This window comes from Coenobita brevimanus, chromosome 103 (genome assembly GCF_032717465.1).
Source record: "Coenobita brevimanus isolate Jiangsu-jjx chromosome 103, ASM3271746v2, whole genome shotgun sequence".
Lineage (NCBI taxonomy): Eukaryota > Metazoa > Arthropoda > Malacostraca > Decapoda > Coenobitidae > Coenobita > Coenobita brevimanus.
Genome location: NC_137056.1, coordinates 15,090,209 through 15,114,663, shown reverse-complemented (window position 1 = coordinate 15,114,663; position 24,455 = coordinate 15,090,209).

Genomic DNA, 24,455 nt, shown 5'->3' with positions numbered 1-24,455 from the left:
CGACGACTCCTTGAGAAGTGATCATTTACCCATCTGTCTTTCTTATACATGCGACATCATTTCGGACCCTCCACCTCCAAAATTTAACTATAAGAAAGCAGATTGGGGATCCTTCTCAAGGATCGCCAATTTAGATATATCTGGGGAGACCATAGATGTTAAGGTCGAAAATATAACTACTTCCATATTACACGCAGCTGAGGCTGCTATTCCCAAGACTTCTACAGTTCATGCGAAGCATAGAGCACATTGGTGGATGCCGGATTGCCGACAAGCATTAAGAAAACGTAATAGGAGATACAGGATTTTTGATAGTCAGCCCACCGAGGAAAATTTTATTGCATACAAACAGGCACGGGCTGAGGCAAGGAGAATAATAAGAAGGGCCAAACGTGACTCCTGGCTGTCCTTTGTGTCCACGGTGACTCGTACTACACCATTAAGTAAAGTCTGGTCCACCATAAGAATATTAAATAATAAAGGCCCATATATACCTATTACAACCCTTCAGGTTAATAATAACATCTATGACGAGCCCGTGGGCGTTGCTAACATCCTCGCCAGGAGTATTTCTCATGTAAGTAGCTCAGCCAATTACGACCCGCGTTTTCAACACCATAAGCACATGGCTGAGCTACTGATTATTGACTTTGCCACAGAAGACGTAGACTCCCCGTACAACCAAGAGTTTACGCTAGATGAACTGCTCCTTGCCCTTAAATCCTGTAAAGACACGAGCCCTGGACCAGACACCATCACGTACGGTATGATCCAGCATCTTAATCAGGACAACCTGATTAAGATGTTAGCATTGTACAATGAGATTTGAGCGTCTCGAACGTTCCCAAACTCATGGCACTTTGCGCACGTCATACCGATACCCAAAGAGGCTGGTCGTCTTATGAATCCCACTTCATTTCGTCCTATTGTGTTGACTTCTTGTCTATGTAAGGTCTTGGAACGTATGGTAAACAATAGGCTTCTTTTTGTTTTAGAGTCGAATAATTTGTTAAATGATCAACAATGTAGCTTCCGTAAGTACAGAAGTTCACTAGATCATTTAATGAATTTGGAGCATTGTATTTCAGAGGCATTTGCCAATAAAGAATTCATGATAGGGGTGTTCTTGGACATCCATAAAGCCTATGACATGACATGGCGACACGGTATGCTAATGAAGCTCTATGCTTATGGTTTAAGAGGAAATTTGCCTATTTTTATTTCAAATTTCTTAAGGGACAGAACTTTCTCTGTCAAATTGCCCTGTAACCTAACATCGGATATATTTATCCAGGAAAACGGGGTGCCACGGGGAAGTGTGCTTAGTCCTACTTTATTTCGTATTATGATCAATGATATTCTGTCCAAAGGATTACGCAACCGGTGCTGGCAATATTATTGTTTTACTGGGTTAATAGTCAGTGCCTCACTGTCTCTGCAGAACAGCATTATAGTTTTGCCCTTTACGTAAATATATATTGCATTAATTACTTAGTATGACAAGGTATTGTTATCCTTTTAAACAAATAAACACAAAAGTATGCAACTGCGGGGAGAAGGGCGAGGCGAGGATGGGGGAGGGGAGAGCGTGGGGGGAACTGGAGTTGATGGGAGTAAGGCCGAGAGAGTGGCCTACCTAAAATGAACAGATCTTAGTTACAGTATGTGGGTTTATCCCCAAGGTCTCCTTGCAGGGCTGGAGGCCAGGAATGAACAGGAGAGTTCGCACATCCAGTCTCTTACTATGGTCGCCGGTTACCCAGTGTCTGTCTCTTGTCACTCGGTCTTAAATCAGTCTCTTGGGGTTGTATATTCTCGGGACGTGGTCCCTTATTCTGATTCTTCCCTCTTGGAGGGGCTGTCTCCTCAGGGAGTGGTACCAGTACAGAGCATTGTGAAGAAAGTTGACGGAGTATTAACACTTATGCCCTATCATGACATTTGATCGCTTTACTTTGTTAGATGTTGTCAGTGTTGCGTGGTGGAAGCTTAAGGTCAAACCTTATGTTCCCCGACCTAGAAGGTGCTGCTACTGTCAGAGGTTCGGTCATGGTCGACGTTCTTGCCGGCATCAAGCATCTGTGCTGCTACTGTCAGAGGTTCGGTCATGGTCGACGTTCTTGCCGGCATCAAGCATCTGGTTTTCCTGAGGTCTGTTAGAAGTTGTGATGTTTTCCATAGTATGGTGGATTGCTCTCAACCCCCTAAATATTTAAACTGTTGGGGGGCGCATGCAGTCTCTTCAAGGGATTGCGATGTGTACAAGTTGGGGTAAGAGGTGGTTTCCATCTGTGCAAGGAGAAAATTTCGTTTTCTGAGGCAAAGGCCAGTGTAAGGGGGAGAGGTTCATTCGCCCTGGGGTCACCTTTGCTGCTGCCTAATCGCCCTAAAGCTGTCTGGCAGGTGCCCCTGCCATCACACAATACCACATCTACTTCTCAGGGTTCTGCATCCCTGCCTCCTCGCCTGGGGAGTTCTACTGAGGAGGTGCAGCCTGGGGGTGGCTGTGCTTCCTCTGAGGAGGTGCCTTCTATCTCTGGGGGTGTCCCATCTGGGATGATGCTTCCTGCATCTGGGAGTGCCTCCCCGACCTTGATTCCTCGTCCTGTCCTTGAGGCACATCCCTCTGGAGAGGGGGGGGTCAATAGTGCGGGGATGCACTGTGCCTCATGCATCCTCAGTACCAGAGCATAACAAGGAGGAAATCACCCCTCCTTCAGATGTGTCATTTTCTCCTTCCACTGCTGCGGAAGATAAGGCTAGAGCCCCTACTCTGGGGCCGTCTCTTCGTTCCACTTCTCTCAAAGCTGGTGCATGGCACATCTGGGAGGGGTGACGATGAATAAGCAGGATATCTGTGCTTCCACCTTACCTTCCATCAAGAAAAAGACTAGTGGAGGGTTCCTCTTCCACTTCGCTCCCACCAATAAAGCTGAAACTGGTAGTTGGGCTAACCAGCTCATCTCGTGCAGCTACCCCCACCCCTGGGAACTAAGTTCAAAGATCGAGAATCTAATGTGTCAAAAGCTGCTTCAAGGGCCATCCCTAAGCATCCTGGGCCATTATCTTACTCCTCCTCATTATGGTTCCAGTGTCTATCCTTCAGTGGAACTGTCATGGTCTACGAGCCAGTTGGGAAGAACTCCGTCTCCTCACCCTCGGGACATCTCCTGCATATGTGTGTCTGCGGGAAACTATGGTTGGTTTGAGCACTCCTCCCGCCCCTCTTGGGTACTCGTTTCGTTTCGTTTCGTTTTTAAAGGCTCCAACATGCTTGCATGTGTTTACTATTCTGACCTTTTACCAGATCGAGGGCATGGTGGAGGAAGTGCCATTATGGTCTGCAGGGATGTTCCCTCCAGGGTGGTGGATGTTGTCTTTCCCCTTCAGGTCGTGGCTATTCACGCATTTCTAAGCAAATCTGATTCAATCTGCACTATTTACTTGCCTCTTTCTTTTCCAGTTCTGCTTTCTGATCTTCAGAACCTTCTCTGTTAGCATCCAGAGCTGATCCTTCTGCTGGGAGATTGTAATGGACGTCACCCTTTATGGGGTGACTGTCACTAAGCCCCGTGGGGAGATGTTGGCCTCCGTTATTCAGGATGAGGGTCTTCGTCCCTTGAACACTGGGGAGTGCATTCATTTCCATGTTCAAACTGACAATTCTACTGCAGAAGACCCTTCCTTGTGCTCACCCAGCATTTTGTTAGACTTCATGTGGAAGGTGTCTTCTCATCTACATGGCAGTAGTCTTCTTGACTTTGGTGTCTCCTTTACCTGCTTCTCGTCTCCCTAAATGGTGTATCCACAGGGCTGATTGGGCATTGTTTTCGGACCTGGTGTCCTTTTCTAGCCCAGTTGTATCTTTCCCATCGATTGATAAGGCTGTGGAGCATTTTATGAATGTTTTACACTCAGCAGGGATGCAGTCAGTTCCCAAGACCAGTGGCAACTTTCCTATAAGACCTGTTCTATGGTGGTCTGAGAAGTGCAAGCAGGCTGTTGCTGCTCGTAGATGTGCATATGGTCGTTATCGGTGCCACCGAATGGAATTTCATAAAACAGAATTTAATCGTGCTAGGGTCCAGGCTCGTCATCTCTTAAAGGCAGCTTGTTGCTCCTCCTGGTCGCAATATGTGCAGTCTATTTCCTCTCATACTCCTCTCTCTCATGTGTGAAACTGTGTACATAAAGTCTCAAGGAAGTTTTCTCCCAGTATTCCTCCGGTGCTTGAGGTGGATGAGGCCCCTGTTACTGAGCCAGGGGCAGTGAAAAATGTGTTGGCCTCTGCCTCTGTGAGGGTTTCTTTCACAGGTTCGTGCTCTCGGATGTTTGCCCATCATCGTGGGACAGAAGGGACCAAACATTTAGATTTAAGTTCTGCAGGTGGGGAAGATTACAACGTCTCCTTCACCCTTCGGGAGTTGAAGTTGGCTCTATCCTCCTGTTCTAATACCTCCCTGGGTCCCGACGATATTCCTCATGCTTTTGTTCATTATCTGAATGAGGAGACTATGACCTACTTGCTAGCCCTGTACAATAGGGTCTGGCGTGAAGGTACCTTGCCCTCTAGTTGGAAAGTGGCAGTTGTACTTACCTTTGCGAAGCTTGACAAGGACCATCATTTGCCTTTTAGCTACCGCCCATTTGCACTAACCTCATGCATCTGAAAGTTGTTGGAGAAGATTGTCAGTGTCCGATTGCTGTAATATCTTGAATGGGGAGGTCATCTTTCTCCAGTGCAGTCAGGGTTTCGGAAGATGTGCTCTACCATAGATTTCCTCCATCAGCTGGAGCCTTTGCTCAGCGTCAGCACCTTCTTTATGTCTTTTTTGACTTGGAAAAGGCTTATGACACAACATGGAGATTCGGAATCCTGCAAGAACTGCATGCTATGGGTCTGTGTGATTGTTTGCCGCAGTTTGCTCATGGCTTTGTGTCACATCACCCCTTTAGAATCCACATTGGCTCTGTTCTCTCTCTATCCTTGTACTTCAGGAAGTGGGTGTTCCTCAGGGGTGCATGTTGAGTATCAGCCTGTTTGCCATGGCTATTAAATCTATTTCTTCTTCTCTGCCTGAGGCTATATCACTCCCTCTGTGTTGACGACCTGGCAGTATGGTTTGCAGAGTCTTGCATGTCTCACAGAGCAACCCATGTGGCTGTTCTAGACAGGGTATCTGCCTGGGCAAGCTCACATGGTTTCCATTTCTCCAGCACGAAGTCTGTGGCATTTTTGCCGGATCAGGGGTGCATCTGGACCTAGATCTGTACTTATATGATCATAGGCTGAGTTGCGTAGACAGTGCCAAATTTCTGGGGCTTACCTTTGACTCACGGCTGACCTGGGTCCCCACCCAAGGCTACGCGAAGCTTCATGCATTCGTGCCCCCAGTCTATTGCAGGTCTCGTCCCACACTACCTGGGATGCAGATCGTGCCATTCTCCTCCATCTATACCGGGCTCTTTTTTGCTCAAAATTAGACTATAGTTGCAAGGTCTTTCCTCCACCACTGAGTCTCGTCTACGTGTTTTGAATTCAGTCTACCATGGAGGGATGCGGCTGGCAACTGGTGCTTTTCGCACTTTCCCCATTCCCAGCCAATTAGTGGATGCAGATGAGCCACCACTGCATCTTCATCGCCAGTCATTACTAGTGTAGTGTTGTCACTACCTAGAATGGCTTCCTGATTCTGTGTGCTGGAAGGTTGTGACACACTCTTCTTTGTTTCTGCTGTTTGCCTCCCACCCTCCACTTCCCCATCCTTTAGAGTTTAGGGTTGGGGCTACAATGGAGGACCTTGGCCTGGTGACCATTTTTTTTTTAAATAACAGAACAGAGGAAGGAAAAACAAATGAATAAAAAAAATAATCCACACACTAGATTACTGGTGTCCTCTGTTCATAAAATATCTGTAACAGTTAGACTTGAACAGCTGTAGGTTGAAGTTTGGAGGGAAACAACTCTGGGGAAGCGAGTTCCAAAGAGATGCAGTTCGTGGAATGAAAGAATTCTGATAGGCAGAAGTTCTGCAATATGGGTGACTGACATTCCGGTCATGAGCGCTACCATATGACCATGTAGCACAAGGGAAGGCATGGAGAGGTGCACCATGGACGCAACTTTGTCTGAGCATTTACCATAAAAAATATCTGTAAAATAATGCAAGGGAGGCAACATTCCTTCTTACTTGTAGGGGAGGTAGTTTATCTGTAATGGCAGGGTTGTTAATGATTCTAACAGCTTTGTTCTGAATTTTGTCTAGTTGTTTTAATACGACCTCTCCACATCCATTCCACAAAGGTGAGCAATATTCAAGCTGAGAGCACACATGACTCTTATAGATTATAGCTAACTGCTCGTCAGTGAAGAAGTTACAGACTCCGTACAATAATCCAAGTTTCTTTGAGGCCATTTTAGCAAGTAATCTAACATGAGAGGTCCAGCTGAGGGCATTGTTAAGTGAGACGCCAGGAATGTCAAAACTTTTGGAGATGGAAATATTAGTATCACTGGCAATATCTGTCTATTAGTAAATTGTATATATTTAGTTTTACTAGCATTAAATGAGACAAGGTTGTTTTGTCCCCATTCACTGATCGTAGATAGGTCTTGATTTATGGAGATCACTGTACTGAGTTGAGAGGTAGCGATGTTAGACTTTGTAAATGGGTGTCTGAGTGTGAATGAACTATGTACTGTTAGTCATCTGCATATGAATGGATAGGATTGTGGGTGACAGATAAGAGATCATTAAAATGAACCAGGAACAGGGTTGGCACCAGAACTGATCCCTGCAGCACGCCGGCGTTAAATGAGTGGAAATTGGAATATACATCATCTACTTTACTCTTATTTTCCTGTCACTGAGATATGAGGAAATCAAAGGAACAAAAGACGTTAGTTCATAGCAAGGGAGTTTGGACAGCAGAGAACAGTGCCATACTCTGTCGAAAGCTTTAGAAATATCAAGGGCTACTGCATGAGCTTCTCCATGTAGGTCAATTGATTGATGGAAGGTATGAGTTAGGAGATTGAGTATGTCAGTGGCGGATCTTTTGTGACAAAAACCATATTCTCTATCACTAATTAAGTTGTTGGATTCAAGATGTTTAACAATGTGCTTATTAATTAAAGTTTCAAATACCTTACCAAGAGAAGATGTGACAGCTATTGGTCTGTAATCAGAGGGGTCAGAGGAACTTCCTTTCTTCGGAACTGGTTGGATATTGTCTTCCTTCCATGAATCTGGGAATGATAAAGTACGTATGCATAGTCTGAATAATTTAGCTAGAACAGAGGCAATTTCAGGGGAACACTTTTTCAAAACAATTGGGGAATTCCATCTGGGCCTGGAGCTTTGTTGGTAGGTAAATTGTCTAGGATGGGTATCACGTATCTTGTCTGTATTTTAAGTGGAACAATTTCGGAAGAGTCAGTTCTAGTACTGGGACGTTCTGGCTGGCATCGTCTATGGCAGAATTTCTGGCAAATGTGCCGGCAAAAATATCTGCTTTCCCACGTGGGTCATTTGTAATGTTGCCATCTAAAGATTTTAGTGGGGGAATGGATGATGACTTGTTAAAGTTATTACTGAAAGAATTAAGAGCTGACCAAAATATTCTATTGTCATTAGGGTTGTTAAGTAGTTTTGATGCTTGCTTTTGAAGAAAGTTTGATTTAGCTAGCTTTTGCATGATTTCTAGCAATTTTAAATTGAGGGAGTGATTCAGATGTTTCTGATTATAAGTAAGAGTTATAAGCTAATGACTTTTGGGCTGTTGCACTGGCACAGTTGCCATCAAACCATTTTGGGAGTTCGGTCCTTTAGTGAACTGTTGACACGGTATGAATAAATCCATACCAGCTAGTATTAATGTGGGACTGGGCAGAACTGGGGTCAATAGAAAAGAAAGACTGCCATGGAATGTCAGCGAGATAATTTCTAAATCCATCCCAGTTTGCCCTATCAAAGTGCCATCAGGTCACCCTGACAGGTTTAGAATGGGGAGGTGTGGGGAGGGGGGTTAACTAATGAGGCTTTGATGAGATTGTGGTCAGAGGATCCAAGTGGTGACAGTACCTCTATCCTGTATTGATCTGGATTATTTGTCAAGAATAAATCCAAGAGATGAGCATTATGGTCAGGATTATCAGGTATTCTGGTTGGTTGCTTTACCAGCTGGGTGAGATTAAACGATTCTGCAAACAGCTCGCACTCTAGACTGGCGTCGTCAGTCCTGGCAGAATGCAATAACCATTCAACATTATGTATGTTAAAATCACCCAAAATGGTTATTTCAGTGCTAAGGGCAAGGTTAAGATTATTCAACTGTGTGGATATGGAATCAAATGCACTGGGTTCTGAAGAAGCATTGGGGGAGCGATAGACTACACAGTCTGCCTGGTCCATCCTCCTCGCATGGGTCCTTGACACCTCCTGGAGGTCCACATCTGCGACTATCTGCTGGGAGGAAATATTGTCCCCCCTCAGGTTGCATTTTCCCTTCTCAGATTATGCAGCTAGTCACTGTGGCCCGATCCCTGTCTTTACAGACGAGTCCAAGTCTGATGACGGAGTGGGATTTGGTGTTGTCTTTCCCGGTTTTCATAGGTGGGAGCCTCCCTTTTTGTTCTTCAATTTTTGCGGCTGAGCTTACAGCATCCTTGTGGCTCTCACGTTTATTTTTACTCTCCCTCCCGCACCTTTTACCATTTTTAGTGATTCGATGTGTGCCCTGCAAGCCATCTCTTCTTTTTATTCCTGCCACCCTTTGGTGGTAGCTGGGTTCCTGGGTATGTGGGGGTTGAGGTAATGAGCAGGCCGACGCCTTGGTGAGGGCTGCTGCTACTAGCCCATCCTCGTCTTGTTGCCAAGTCCCCTATTCCGATCTTCACCCTGGCATCCAGAGAGCCATTCATTCTGTTTGGCAGAGGCTGTGGGATGCGTTAGGGGCCAACAAACTTCACATGGTCTGAGTTCGTATGGGAGAATGGTCCTACAATGGTCTTACTCTGCGGTGTGAGGCAGTTCTGGTAAGTCCGTGGATAGGACACACTCGTTTGCCTCAGGCATTTTTATTGAAGGGGGCACCACCTCCCTACTGCAATGATTGTTTGGTCCCCTTGACTGTGCGGCACCTGCTCGTGGAGTATCTCAGTCTGGAGAACATGTGGCACAGATAGGCCTATCTCTCCGAGCATCGGGGTAGTGATGGGTCTTACCGCCTCTCCTCGCTGCTCGGGGAGGGTGCGTGTGATGTGGGGGAAGGGGTTACCGTCTCCTTTGTGGAGGAGGCCTGACTCTTTCACTCTTTGTGATTTTTATTTTTTTTTAACATGTTTTAGTTTTTATTCTTATTTTGTTGCTTTATTTTACTCTTCTAGTTGCTTTTATATTTTATGTTCATAATTATATGTTTCTCCGGCGGCATATGATCTCGTTGTTGGGCAGCCATGTATTTCCCTTTCAATCATTCATTCACTCTCTCTTTCACCTCATCATTCACACCCCTTACATTCAATGTCGCAATCTGTATCATGTCCTTTGTTCGGTGTTTAGTCGTCACCTGTTGGCCGTCACCTGGTTCAAGACTTCTTTGTATTTTTAGTTAGTTGTTTTCCGGGTCGGGACAGTAATCCTCCGCCAACCCACCTGCTATCATGTAGGGAACACATGTTGGCTGGTTATAAGGTTACCACCCAGCGTTGTTAATGATTTTCTGGTTTACAGGAAATCATTTGGCTTTTGTGCTGCTGGTATAAGGGCGGGGATGTAAGCGCAGGTTTTGGTGTGTTTAGGTGTAGTGTCGCTTATAATTTACACTCCCCAGTCATAATTATATGTATAATAAGCACTCCCCATTCATGATTATATGTATAATATCTAGTCCTCCAATCAATATTATACGTGTAATAAACACTCACTCTGTTTAATATGCACTCCCCTGTCTCTTAAAAAAAAGGCGATACCATAAATTTATCTCTATTGTAATTTGAAAGATTGGTATAGCACTTTCGAAATTAGCTATTATTAATATTATTTTTAATTTCAACGATTTTTAGCGGAATTTGTCATCCTTGCTTATATCTTTTCTTTATTTCATAGGTCAGATGTCTGATACAGTCTCAGCAGTGAGCATGAATGTGCACAGCACAATCCAAGGATCGCTGATGAGCATGGATGTGCACAGCACAATCTCAGGATCACCGATGAGCCTGGATGTGCACTGCAGCAAGCATTCACTTGAAGATATTTTTAACTTTTTAAGCAGCCGTGCATATGCTGATGGTTTGATGGACAAAGGGAAAAAAGCTAATTTTCGCCGTGCTTGTAAGCCTTTCTGCATGGTCGATAACATGTTATGCTAAAAGAGAAAGCAAGGAAATGGTAATCCACTGAAGGTGCAAGTTTTGTAGAATGAAGAGGAAGTGAAATGTATCATCCAAGAAATTCACGAAAGAATCCGGGGAAAGCAAAGAATCGCAAAGTATGCGTGGATATCATGGAATCGCAGCTACAATGACATTCATCACCAAGCGGTTTTACTGGCGATCTGTCAAAGCTGATGTGTCTGCTTATGTCAGATCTTGTGCTCAGTGTCAAAAAATAAACCTAAAAACATTGACTAAGGCACCAAAGCTGCACCCCTTACTTGTTCCAAATACTGTCATGAAATGGACTGTGCAGACTCCCAGAAAATGAGGGCTTCAAGTACATAGTTATTGTTACTGAATTTTTCAAAATGGACAGAAGCCAAACCATTGAAACAGAAAGATGCATCTAGTGTCGCTGAGTTTCTTTTTGAACTTATAGCAAGGCATTCACTCTTTGATATACAGATAAATGATCAGGGTCGGGAATTTGTCAACCAGGTATCAGAAGCTTTGCATGAACTTATTGAGGTGAATCAAAGGGTGACTAGCGCATACCATCCTCAAGCAAATGGTCTTGTGAAATGACATAATCGGACAATAAAAGATAAGTTGTTAACCCCTTCGCCACGAAGGTGACTATTCCCTGTATAAGGCTTCCCCCGCTCGTTCCCCCACACTGTTTTTCCGGTTACTATCTTGCAAAAATAGCTATGGTGTTTCGTGTGTTTGTGTATGTGAGTATAGGCCTATGTATGTATATGTGTAAGACTGAATCTGCCACTGCTTGTTTGTGATAAAAATAATACAATAATCTCTCAATTATCTGACATAATAGAGCCAAAGGCATTTCCAGACAGTGGATCTGTCTGGATAATGGACTTCTCCCACGGTTCCCTTTCACACATACCCTAACTTTGAAAGCCATTGTAAAAGGCCACTGTTAACAGTACATCGTATAACACTTGTTCCTGATGTTTCACACTATCTGGTCAAGCAGACCTATAAACCACAGCAAAGCAATTACCATGGTCAAGTAGACCCATCGACCACAGACAAGCAATTAGCACTGCAGGGCTATACCTTGCAGTGGAAAGAAAAAAAAAATCAGCCCGGCTAGGCGAAAATATTTGCACAGCAAAAATTTCCACCCAGACGCAAGCATTTTGTCTGGATGGGATGGGGAAATGTACGAATACTGGTTTCGAACACTAAGCTTTATCATATGGAGAGGCTTTCTCAAGGGTAGCGCCGCATAGTTTGTGTGCCCGTCACTAGGGGCACAGGGCGGCGCTGATGATGTTTATGCATTACACCTGATGCCCATGCATTTTGAAATCAGCCGATGAATTTGAAAAATATAGTGCCATGTAAAATACACACCTCCACCGCCGCCGTACCGACCACCCCGCCACCCCCAACCCCACTGCCGAGCCGCAGCCCCACCACCACTCCAGGAAGACACCACGGCAGGCCAGGTCAGGGTGAGACTGACCCAGAGCGAGAAGGGCGCCGGGGCGCCCCCACCTTAAGTCCCTCTTCTGCCCAACCGACCCAACAACAACCACGCAAGAAGAAGAGACGACCCTGTGAGCAGAGCAGCCTTCACCAGGTTCGGGGTGGGACTGCTCCAGAAACAGTCCCAAACAACACCACGGTAACGGCCATCGTATGTACCGGGGAGGGAGTGGCCACCGTAAGCGCCTCAGTTGTTTCCCCCTGTAACACCGCCACAACGGCCATCGTACATGTGGGGGAAGGAGCGGCCATCGTACGCCCTTCAGTTACAGACTCATCTGAAGACAGCCCTGGAGCGTCAGCTATTGAGAGTGCACCAACTGGCAAAGGAAGGAGAAGTGGAACAGCGACAACGGCCATCGTACGTGTCGGGGAGGGAGCGGCCACAGTATGCCCCTCATCCACTTCCTCCTCCTCCTACGGGAGTAACACCGCAGTAACGGCCATCGTATGTACTGGGGAAGGAGCGGCCACCGTATGCCCTTCAGTTACTTCCTGTCGAGCAGGCAGAGCCGCAGTAATGGCCATCGTATGTACCGGGGAGGGAGCAGCCACCATATGTCCCTCATCTGCCTCTTCCTCCTTCGGGAGCAGCACCGCCACAACGGCCATCGTACGTGTCGGGGAAGGAGCGGCCACTGTACGCCCTTCAGCTGCTGCCCTTAGGAACTGCGGAACCGCCACAACGGCCATCGTACGTGTGGGGGAAGGAGCGGCCACCGTACGCCCTTCATCCGTAGTTCCTAGGGTTCTCCCAGAGGGGAAGGTCTCTTGCACGGCCAGCTCACTACCTCTTGGCTACGTGGGACGCCCTTCTCTCTCTCCCTCCAGGTGTGGTTCCCCGGAGGTACTGCCATTCCCGGAGTGGTGGCGTGGTCCTGTCCCGGTCCTGCAGCCGACCCCTGGACGACACCGGCTCCTGATGGACGCCCGGCAGAAGAAGTGCCGCAGCTCATTCCTGATGGCGCCCCGCCCTGCAGGCGACCGGAGCATCCAGACCCCCAGGGCAAGTCAGCTGGCCCCAGAGCAGGGCTGCCTGGGCCCCACTCCCCCATGGCCTTCCACCAGGAGTAAGAGTTGGCAGGCCCGGCTCCTGGAGTTATTTGGCCCCAGCCCCGAGGTCCACCTACCAGGTCGAGACCCCCAGATGGGAGGGCCTCCCTGCACCCCCCTGTCAAAGCAGGCCCAGGCGATGACGCCCCTGCGAGTGGTACACTGTCTCCTGCAGGAGGGCTCCCCAGTAGTGTCCCTCCCACGCCCGGGTGCCACCTCTGTTAGCCTAGGAACCAGGGGCTTAGTGGCGACTTCAACGCATCTCATACGTCGTGCATAAGTGTAGACCCCAGAGACAGGAAAGAAAGTGACAGTGAAACAGTAAGGGAAATAATATAAAGTGACACACTATATAAGTGAACACCAAGGCAGAAGGTAAGGGTCAGTGAACATGCACAATAAGATGACTGGAAATAAAGAAACTTAGTGTCGATACTAGTGGCAAAAGAACGAGAAAACTAGTGAAACACTGTCGCCGCGGCTAAGTGACAATTCCTGGTGCCGTGACTCGCGCTATAACAACTGTATAGAAATATTAGCCAACCTGACCCTTTATTCCACCCATACATCGTGCATCTGGTCCAGAACATTAAATGACAATTATGCACTGATTATAATACCGATGTCGTGTTCTAGTAACTATCAACATCTGTGTATATGTGAATTCTGCCCTTGACATCCTTGTGTATTTGTGTACATTTTGTATTGGAAAACCAACTCTGTCTTCCTGTCTATTCCATATCCAGTGTCTCTCTGTTCTTATATTGTAAGGTGTGTTGAACAAATACAATAGATGTTTTAAGGTATACTGCAGAGTTTCTATGCCCTGTTCCTTTGTGGGTGCTTTACTTCCGGTCCAGAAAGAGGACTCTGCTCAGTCGCGGGCGTTTTTAGGACGAGAGGTCGAACTAAAAACACCCTGCATAACGCTGGTGGCAAGTGGTGGTTCTGGATCCGATTAAAGCACGGAGGAACACAATAAGGGAAACTTGCACAATGGTAGCCAAACCTCACATCCAATTGCCAAGGTTCAACCCTGAACAATATGACATTGACGTCTACTTGGATATGGTAAAACCTCTCTCAGATATTGGGTTTGACACCGACAGAGAGAAAATAGCAGTCACACCACCCAACCTGGGCAAAATAATCGCTACTGTCGCCACAAAAATTGTCCCTGAATTAACATGGGACCAATTCTCACACATTGTGAAACAGGCTGTCGCACCTTCACTGAGCAGAGTTGTTGCCCTTTCACAACTCGCCGCCCTCACCTATGACGGCAGCCTGGACGACACTTTCGTCCAGGCTAGGCGGCTCATCACTCCTGTGTATCCAGACACAGACGCAAACACCCAGGAACAACTTATATTCCACAAACTCCTCAGGATCCTCTCCGGTTTCATTAAAGAACATTTTGTAATACATGAACCGACGGGAGACCTGTATAAACAAATCAATTTAATGAGGTGTCTTCTAGCCATACACTCCACCCCTCAACGAATCGGCGAAATTAATCAATTCCCCACGAACCTCATCACCGTCAACCCGTGGGAATCTTTTCCTTGCTGGCACGATTGCCCAATCAACAACATTCGTGAGCAGCTAAAAGCTGCCCAGCGCAGCAAAACGAAATATGGACGCCTACAAGCCTCCCCACCATACGCCGATTGCCCCGAGCCTCAGGGACGGAAACTGCCGTGAAGAAGGCACAGAAGGCGTCCCCCCACTGTCCCCGCATCCCACCGTAATGACGGGGACCACCTCACATCTCCCCCAGTCTACGACAGGGGGAAATGTCATGTTTCCTTTTCCTCTCCTCTCACTATCTCTTCTGTTTTACCTTCCCCTATTCCTACCACTAGTCCTCACCTTCCCACCTCACACACCACTCTCTCCACTACTATCGCCTCCCCCCTTCCTATTCCCCCCCAACACAAAGCCTGCCTTCCCCTTCACAGGCCTCCTAAAACCCTTACCTCATCTTCCCCTAACCTACTTCCTAAAACCACCTCCTCCTGTCTGCTGCCTTCCATCTACCACCCCGCACCACCCACCACCATCACTTCCCCACCACTCATCTTCCCCGCCAAAACGACCAACTCATTCGCCTTCCCTATCACACCTTCCTCCTCCTCATCCTCACCCACCTCTCTTTCCTCGCTCACCTCCCCCACCTCACCCTCAACCTCATCATACCCACGGACCCCCTCCCCCACTTCACCTTCACCTGACCCACCACCACCTTCCTCCAATTCTGATCCTGCACCAACCTCACCTCCGCCTGCAACTCCTATGCCCACCCCACCTCCTCCAACCCACCACTCTCAATCACCGCCCACTACGCCCACCACCAACACCGCACCACACCACCCAGCACCAACTCCCACCTTCACCGCCGTGGAAACAACCACCACCACCTTACCGCCACAACTCACCCCACACCCCACCCGCACCCAACCACGCACTGCCCCACGCAACACATCACCCACCAACCCCCCATGTGCACCAACCCCACCCGCCACCCACTCCACCCATTCGTCCACTCATGGCCACCCATTACCCACTGACCATGCCCACTACACACGACACCCCACACCGCTCGCTGGTGCAATGGTAATGCTCTCGCTTGCCAACTGGTGGACGGGAGTTCGCGCCTCGCTCAGGTTGCGAAAAGTTTCACTGACGAAGTGGGTGGTTACTGTCCCCCTTGAGCAAGGGGACGGGTGTGTGCATGTGTGAAGGTCACAGCCTTGCCCTTAGATCGGAATATATGAGCTCTCAGCTCCCTTCCGGGAGGGTAAAAGCTGACGATCACGACCATCAAGTGATCCTGACCGACCCGGTGAATTACTACCACCAACAACCATGACGGAACGCCCACACCACCACGTGTTCCCCCACCTTCACCACTAACACCCACCCTCACCACCACTAGCACCAGATCAGGACGCCTCTCCCGTCCACCATCTAGATACACCCCTACACCAACCCCTACCCCCCCTACTGCGCCACATTTCCCAACACATACCACCCGTACCCCCAACACCACCCCCATCACGCTCCCCTCCATCAAGCAAGGTGGAAAGTTCCCAATTCCCAATTCCCCAAAAGACAATGCTCCTCCCACCAAATCCTCCCTCATAAAAGCCCAAGACCTCGTCCCTTGCCTGCATACAGCCTCTACCTCTGCATCAAGCACCACCACCAGAGATGAGAATCAAACGGGTACTATGGCACCCCTACGACCGCCTGGCCAGAGTTGCCAGGTTGGCGGATTTTCCGCCAAATTGGGTGGTATCAAATTGAGGCTGGCGGGTAAAATTTAACATTGGCGGTTGGGCGGTTTTTTGGGCGAGTTAATATCTTAACTGGCGGGTTTTTGGCGACTTCAGCTCGAGAGGGTATTTGCCAAATTAACCTTACTGTAACTCTCGTCTCTTAGCAATAACAAGGGTGACTGGAGAGATCAAGATCGAGGACAGGTGGTGGTGGGTGGAACTGACGAAACCATTAGCACCCGGCCCAGCCCTCCCTCGGGATATGACTCCCCTAATCCACACTCAAACACAGGTCACGGGGCCTGGCGGCCATGTATGCCGTGGTGGCAAAAAAGAGAGGCAGCATTTCAAAATTAGTCAGGGAGCAGTGAAGGGAGGTTTGCTGGATAGTGGAACTGGGAAGACAATGGGTAAATATGCAAAGTATAACAGAAAATACAATAAAAGCTGTGAAAAAGAAAATGGATTACGATAATGGATTGTCTGTCCCAGGTGATGAAACAAGTGCATTTTGCAAATTTAATATATGACTAATGTGAGGCTAATGTATGAAGTTTGTATAAGATATAACTATTTTTCACGTCATTTGTTACTCACCTGTAAACCTAATATTACTAGTCTGTAATTACTGGCAAGGAGGTTTTTGGGCGGGTGAGCAGGCTGACATTTTGGCAGGATTGGGCGGGTTTGAGAGAGGAACTCGGCGGGTTGGCAGTTCCTGACCTGGCAACCCTGCGCCCAGCTGTCAGACTATGGGCATCCCAACAGCTCCTCCGTCTCCTATGCCACACCACACAACCTTCGTTGCTCCGGCTCACTCTCAACCCCCACCAGGAACCAAACACCACAACCTACCACTGGACCACCCTCCTCTAGCACATCAAACCGGCCCACCAGACGTCCACCACCAACACATACCACCTCCAGTCACGGGGCCATGACTTCTCGACCGTGGAAGGTGGTAAAATACACACCTCCGCCGCCGCCAGACCAACCAGCCCGCCACCCCCCACCGCACTGCTGAGCCACAGCCCCACCACCACCCCAGGAGGACACCACGGCAGGCCAGGTCAGGGTGAGACTGACCCAGAGTGAGAAGGGCGCCGGGGCTCCCCACCTTAAGTCCCTCTTCCGCCCAAATGACCCAACAACAACCACGCAAGAAGAAGAGATGACCCTGCGAGTGGAGCAGCCTTCACCAGGTTCGGGGTGGGACTGCTCCAGAAACAGTCCCAAACAACACCGCAGTAACGGCCATCGTATGTACTGGGGAAGGAGCAGCCACCGTACACCCCTCAGTTGTTTCCCCCTGTAACACCGCCACAACGGCCATCATATGTGTGGGGGAAGGAGCGGCCATTGTACGCCCTTCAGTTACAGACCCATCTGGAGACAGCCTCGGAGCGTCAGCTATTGAGAGTGCACCAACTGGCAAAGGAAGGAGAAATGGAACCGCAACAATGGCCATTGTACATGTCGGGGAGGGAGCAGCCACCGTACATCCCTCATCCACTTCCTCCTTCTCCTACGGGAGTAACACTGCGGTAATGGCCATCGTACATACCGGGGAAGGAGCGGCCACCGTACGCCCTTCAGTTACTTCCCATCGGGCAGGCAGAGCCGTGGTAATGGCCATCGTACGTACCGGGGAGGGAGTGGCCACCGTACGCCCCTCATCTGCCTCTTCCTCCTTCGGGAGCAGCACCGCCACAACGGCCATCGTACATGTGGGGGAAGGAGAGGCCACCGTATGCCCTTCAACTGCTGCCCTTAGGAACTGCGGAACCGCCACAACGGCCATCGTACGTGTGGGGGAAGGAGCGGCCACCGTACGCCCTTCATCCGTAGTTCCTAGGGTTCTCCCAGAGGGGAAGGTCTCTTGCACGGCCGGCTCACTACCTCTTGGCTACGTGGGACGCCCTTCTCTCTCTCCCTCCAGGTGTGGTTCCCCGGAGGTACTGCCATTCCCGGAGTGGTGGCGTGGTCCTGTCCCGGTCCTGCAGCCGACCCCTGGACGACACCGGCTCCTGATGGACGCCCGGCAGAAGAAGTGCCGCAGCTCATTCCTGATGGCGCCCTGCCCTGCAGGCAACCACAGCATCCAGACCCCCAGGGCAAGTCAGCTGGCCCCAGAGCAGGGCTGCCTGGGCCCCACTCCCCATGGCCTTCCACCAGGAGTAAGAGTTGGCAGGCCCGGCTCCTGGAGTTATTTGGCCCCAGCCCCGAGGTCCACCTACCAGATCAAGGTCCCCAGACAGGAGGGCCTCCCTGCACCCCACTGACGAGGCCCCAGCACGAGGGTCACATATCAGGTCGAGACCCCCAGATGGGAGGGCCTCCCTGCACCCCCCTGTCAAAGCAGGCCCAGGCGATGACGCCCCTGCGAGTGGTACACTGTCTCCTGCAGGAGGGCTCCCCAGTAGTGTCCCTCCCACGCCCGGGTGCCACCTCTGTTAGCCTAGGAACCAGGGGCTTAGTGGCGACTTCAACGCATCTCATACGTCGTGCATAAGTGTAGACCCCAGAGACAGGAAAGAAAGTGACAGTGAAACAGTAAGGGAAATAATATAAAGTGACACACTATATAAGTGAACACCAAGGCAGAAGGTAAGGGTCAGTGAACATGCACAATAAGATGACTGGAAATAAAGAAACTTAGTGTCGATACTAGTGGCAAAAGAACGAGAAAACTAGTGAAACACTGTCGCCGCGGCTAAGTGACAATTCCTGGTGCCGTGACTCGCGCTATAACAACTGTATAGAAATATTAGCCAACCTGACCCTTTATTCCACCCATACATCGTGCATCTGGTCCAGAACATTAAATGACAATTATGCACTGATTATAATACCGATGTCGTGTTCTAGTAACTATCAACATCTGTGTATATGTGAATTCTGCCCTTGACATCCTTGTGTATTTGTGTACATTTTGTATTGGAAAACCAACTCTGTCTTCCTGTCTATTCCATATCCAGTGTCTCTCTGTTCTTATATTGTAAGGTGTGTTGAACAAATACAATAGATGTATTAAGGTATACTGCAGAGTTTCTATGCCCTGTTCCTTTGTGGGTGCTTTACTTCCGGTCCAGAAAGAGGACTCTGCTCAGTCGCGGGCGTTTTTAGGACGAGAGGTCGAACTAAAAACACCCTGCATAACGCTGGTGGCAAGTGGTGGTTCTGGATCCGATTAAAGCACGGAGGAACACAATAAGGGAAACTTGCACAATGGTAGCCAAACCTCACATCCAACCTCACATCCAATTGCCAAGGTTCAACCCTGAACAATATGACATTGACGTCTACTTGGATATGGTAAAACCTCTCTCAGATATTGGGTTTGACACCGACAGAGAGAAAATAGCAGTCACACCACCCAACCTGGGCAAAATAATCGCTACTGTCGCCACAAAAATTGTCCCTGAATTAACATGGGACCAATTCTCACACATTGTGAAACAGGCTGTCGCACCTTCACTGAGCAGAGTTGTTGCCCTTTCACAACTCGCCGCCCTCACCTATGACGGCAGCCTGGACGACACTTTCGTCCAGGCTAGGCGGCTCATCACTCCTGTGTATCCAGACACAGACGCAAACACCCAGGAACAACTTATATTCCACAAACTCCTCAGGATCCTCTCCGGTTTCATTAAAGAACATTTTGTAATACATGAACCGACGGGAGACCTGTATAAACAAATCAATTTAATGAGGTGTCTTCTAGCCATACACTCCACCCCTCAACGAATCGGCGAAATTAATCAATTCCCCACGAACCTCATCACCGTCAACCCGTGGGAATCTTTTCCTTGCTGGCACGATTGCCCAATCAACAACATTCGTGAGCAGCTAAAAGCTGCCCAGCGCAGCAAAACGAAATATGGACGCCTACAAGCCTCCCCACCATACGCCGATTGCCCCGAGCCTCAGGAACGGAAACTGCCGTGAAGAAGGCACAGAAGGCGTCCCCCCACTGTCCCCGCATCCCACCGTAATGACGGGGACCACCTCACATCTTCCCCAGTCTACGACAGAGGGAAATGCCATGTTTCCTTTTCCTCTCCTCTCACTATCTCTTCTGTTTTACCTTCCCCTATTCCTACCACTAGTCCTCACCTTCCCACCTCACACACCACTCTCTCCACTACTATCGCCTCCCCCCTTCCTATTCCCCCCCAACACAAAGCCTGCCTTCCCCTTCACAGGCCTCCTAAAACCCTTACCTCATCTTCCCCTAACCTACTTCCTAAAACCACCTCCTCCTGTCTGCTGCCTTCCATCTACCACCCCGCACCACCCACCACCATCACTTCCCCACCACTCATCTTCCCCGCCAAAACGACCAACTCATTCGCCTTCCCTATCACACCTTCCTCCTCCTCATCCTCACCCACCTCTCTTTCCTCGCTCACCTCCCCCACCTCACCCTCAACCTCATCATACCCACGGACCCCCTCCCCCACTTCACCTTCACCTGACCCACCACCACCTTCCTCCAATTCTGATCCTGCACCAACCTCACCTCCGCCTGCAACTCCTATGCCCACCCCACCTCCTCCAACCCACCACTCTCAATCACCGCCCACTACGCCCACCACCAACACCGCACCACACCACCCAGCACCAACTCCCACCTTCACCGCCGTGGAAACAACCACCACCACCTTACCGCCACAACTCACCCCACACCCCACCCGCACCCAACCACGCACCGCCCCACGCAACACATCACCCACCAACCCCCCATGTGCACCAACCCCACCCGCCACCCACTCCACCCATTCGTCCACTCATGGCCACCCATTACCCACTGACCATGCCCACTACACACGACACCCCACACCGCTCGCTGGTGCAATGGTAATGCTCTCGCTTGCCAACTGGTGGACGGGAGTTCGCGCCTCGCTCAGGTTGCGAAAAGTTTCACCGACGAAGTGGGTGGTTACTGTCCCCCTTGAGCAAGGGGACGGGTGTGTGCATGTGTGAAGGTCACAGCCTTGCCCTTAGATCGGAATATATGAGCTCTCAGCTCCCTTCCGGGAGGGTAAAAGCTGACGATCACGACCATCAAGTGATCCTGACCGACCCGGTGAATTACTACCACCAACAACCATGACGGAACGCCCACACCACCACGTGTTCCCCCACCTTCACCACTAACACCCACCCTCACCACCACTAGCACCAGATCAGGACGCCTCTCCCGTCCACCATCTAGATACACCCCTACACCAACCCCTACCCCCCCTACTGCGCCACATTTCCCAACACATACCACCCGTACCCCCAACACCACCCCCATCACGCTCCCCCTCCATCAAGCAAGGTGGAAAGTTCCCAATTCCCAATTCCCCAAAAGACAATGCTCCTCCCACCAAATCCTCCCTCATAAAAGCCCAAGACCTCGTCCCTTGCCTGCATACAGCCTCTACCTCTGCATCAAGCACCACCACCAGAGATGAGAATCAAACGGGTACTATGGCACCCCTACGACCGCCTGGCCAGAGTTGCCAGGTTGGCGGATTTTCCGCCAAATTGGGTGGTATCAAATTGAGGCTGGCGGGTAAAATTTAACATTGGCGGTTGGGCGGTTTTTTGGGCGAGTTAATATCTTAACTGGCGGGTTTTTGGCGACTTCAGCTCGAGAGGGTATTTGCCAAATTAACCTTACTGTAACTCTCGTCTCTTAGCAATAACAAGGGTGACTGGAGAGATCAAGATCGAGGACAGGTGGTGGTGGGTGGAACTGACGAAACCATTAGCACCCGGCCCAGCCCTCCCTCGGGATATGACTCCCCTAATCCACACTCAAACACAGGTCACGGGGCCTGGCGGCCATGTATGCCGTGGTGGCAAAAAAGAGAGGCAGCATTTCAAAATTAGTCAGGGAGCAGTGAAGGGAGGTTTGCTGGATAGTGGAACTGGGATGACAGTGGGTAAATATGCAAAGAATAACAGAAAATACAATAAAAGCTGTGAAAAAGAAAATGGATTACGATAATGGATTGTCTGTCCCAGGTGATGAAACAAGTGCATTTTGCAAATTTAATATATGACTAATGTGAGGCTAATGTATGAAGTTTGTATAAGATATAACTATTTTTCACGTCATTTGTTACTCACCTGTAAACCTAATATTACTAGTCTGTAATTACTGGCAAGGAGGTTTTTGGGCGGGTAAGCAGGCTGACATTTTGGCAGGATTGGGTGGGTTTGAGAGAGGAACTCGGCGGGTTGGCAGTTCCTGACCTGGCAACCCTGCGCCCGGCTGTCAGACTATGGGCATCCCAACAGCTCCTCCGTCTCCTATGCCACACCACACAACCTTCGTTGCTCCGGCTCACTCTCAACCCCCACCAGGAACCAAACACCACAACCTACCACTGGACCACCCTCCTCTAGCACATCAAACCGGCCCACCAGACGTCCACCACCAACACATACCACCTCCAGTCACGGGGCCATGACTTCTCGACCGTGGAAGGTGGTAAAATACACACCTCCGCCGCCGCCAGACCAACCAGCCCGCCACCCCCCACCGCACTGCTGAGCCACAGCCCCACCACCACCCCAGGAGGACACCACGGCAGGCCAGGTCAGGGTGAGACTGACCCAGAGTGAGAAGGGCGCCGGGGCTCCCCACCTTAAGTCCCTCTTCCGCCCAAATGACCCAACAACAACCACGCAAGAAGAAGAGATGACCCTGCGAGTGGAGCAGCCTTCACCAGGTTCGGGGTGGGACTGCTCCAGAAACAGTCCCAAACAACACCGCAGTAACGGCCATCGTATGTACTGGGGAAGGAGCAGCCACCGTACACCCCTCAGTTGTTTCCCCCTGTAACACCGCCACAACGGCCATCATATGTGTGGGGGAAGGAGCGGCCATTGTACGCCCTTCAGTTACAGACCCATCTGGAGACAGCCTCGGAGCGTCAGCTATTGAGAGTGCACCAACTGGCAAAGGAAGGAGAAATGGAACCGCAACAATGGCCATTGTACATGTCGGGGAGGGAGCAGCCACCGTACATCCCTCATCCACTTCCTCCTTCTCCTACGGGAGTAACACTGCGGTAATGGCCATCGTACATACCGGGGAAGGAGCGGCCACCGTACGCCCTTCAGTTACTTCCCATCGGGCAGGCAGAGCCGTGGTAATGGCCATCGTACGTACCGGGGAGGGAGTGGCCACCGTACGCCCCTCATCTGCCTCTTCCTCCTTCGGGAGCAGCACCGCCACAACGGCCATCGTACATGTGGGGGAAGGAGAGGCCACCGTATGCCCTTCAACTGCTGCCCTTAGGAACTGCGGAACCGCCACAACGGCCATCATACTTATGGGGGAAGCAGTGGCCACCATATGCCTTTCATCCGTAGTTCCTAAGGTTCTCCCAGAGGGGAAGGTCCCTTGTGCAGCCGTCTCACAACCTCTCGGCTGCGTGGGATGCCCTTCTCTCTCTCCCTCCAGGTGTGGTTCCCCGGAGGTACTGCCATTCCCTGAGTGGTGGCGTGGTCCTGTCCCGGTCCTGCAGCCAACCACTGGACGACACCGGCCCCTGACGGACGCCCAGCAGAAGAGGTGCTGGAGCTCACTCCTGATGGCGCCCTGCCCTGCAAGCAACCACACCACCTGGACCCCCAGGGCCAGTCAGCAGGTCCCAGAGCAGGGCTGCCTGGGCCCCACTCCCCCATGGCCCTCTGCCAGGAGTAAGAGGCGGCAGGTCTGGCTCCTGGAGTTATTTGGCCCCAGCCCCGAGGGCCACCTACCAGATCAAGGTCCCCAGACAGGAGGGCCTCCCTGCACCCCACTGACGAGGCCCCAGCACGAGAGTCACATATCAGGTCGAGGCCCCCAGACGGGAGGGCTTCCCTGCACCCCCCTGTCAAAGCAGGTCCGGGCGACAACGCCCCTGCGGGTGGTACACTGTCTCCTGCAGGAGGGCTCCCCAGTAGTGTCCCTCCCACGCCCGGGTGCCACCTCTGTTAGCCTAGGAACCAGGGGCTTAGTGGCGACTTCAACGCATCTCATACGTCGTGCATAAGTGTAGACCCCAGAGACAGGAAAGAAAGTGACAGTGAAACAGTAAGGGAAATAATATAAAGTGACACACTATATAAGTGAACACCAAGGCAGAAGGTAAGGGTCAGTGAACATGCACAATAAGATGACTGGAAGTAAAGAAACTTAGTGTCGATACTAGTGGCAAAAGAACGAGAAAACTAGTGAAACA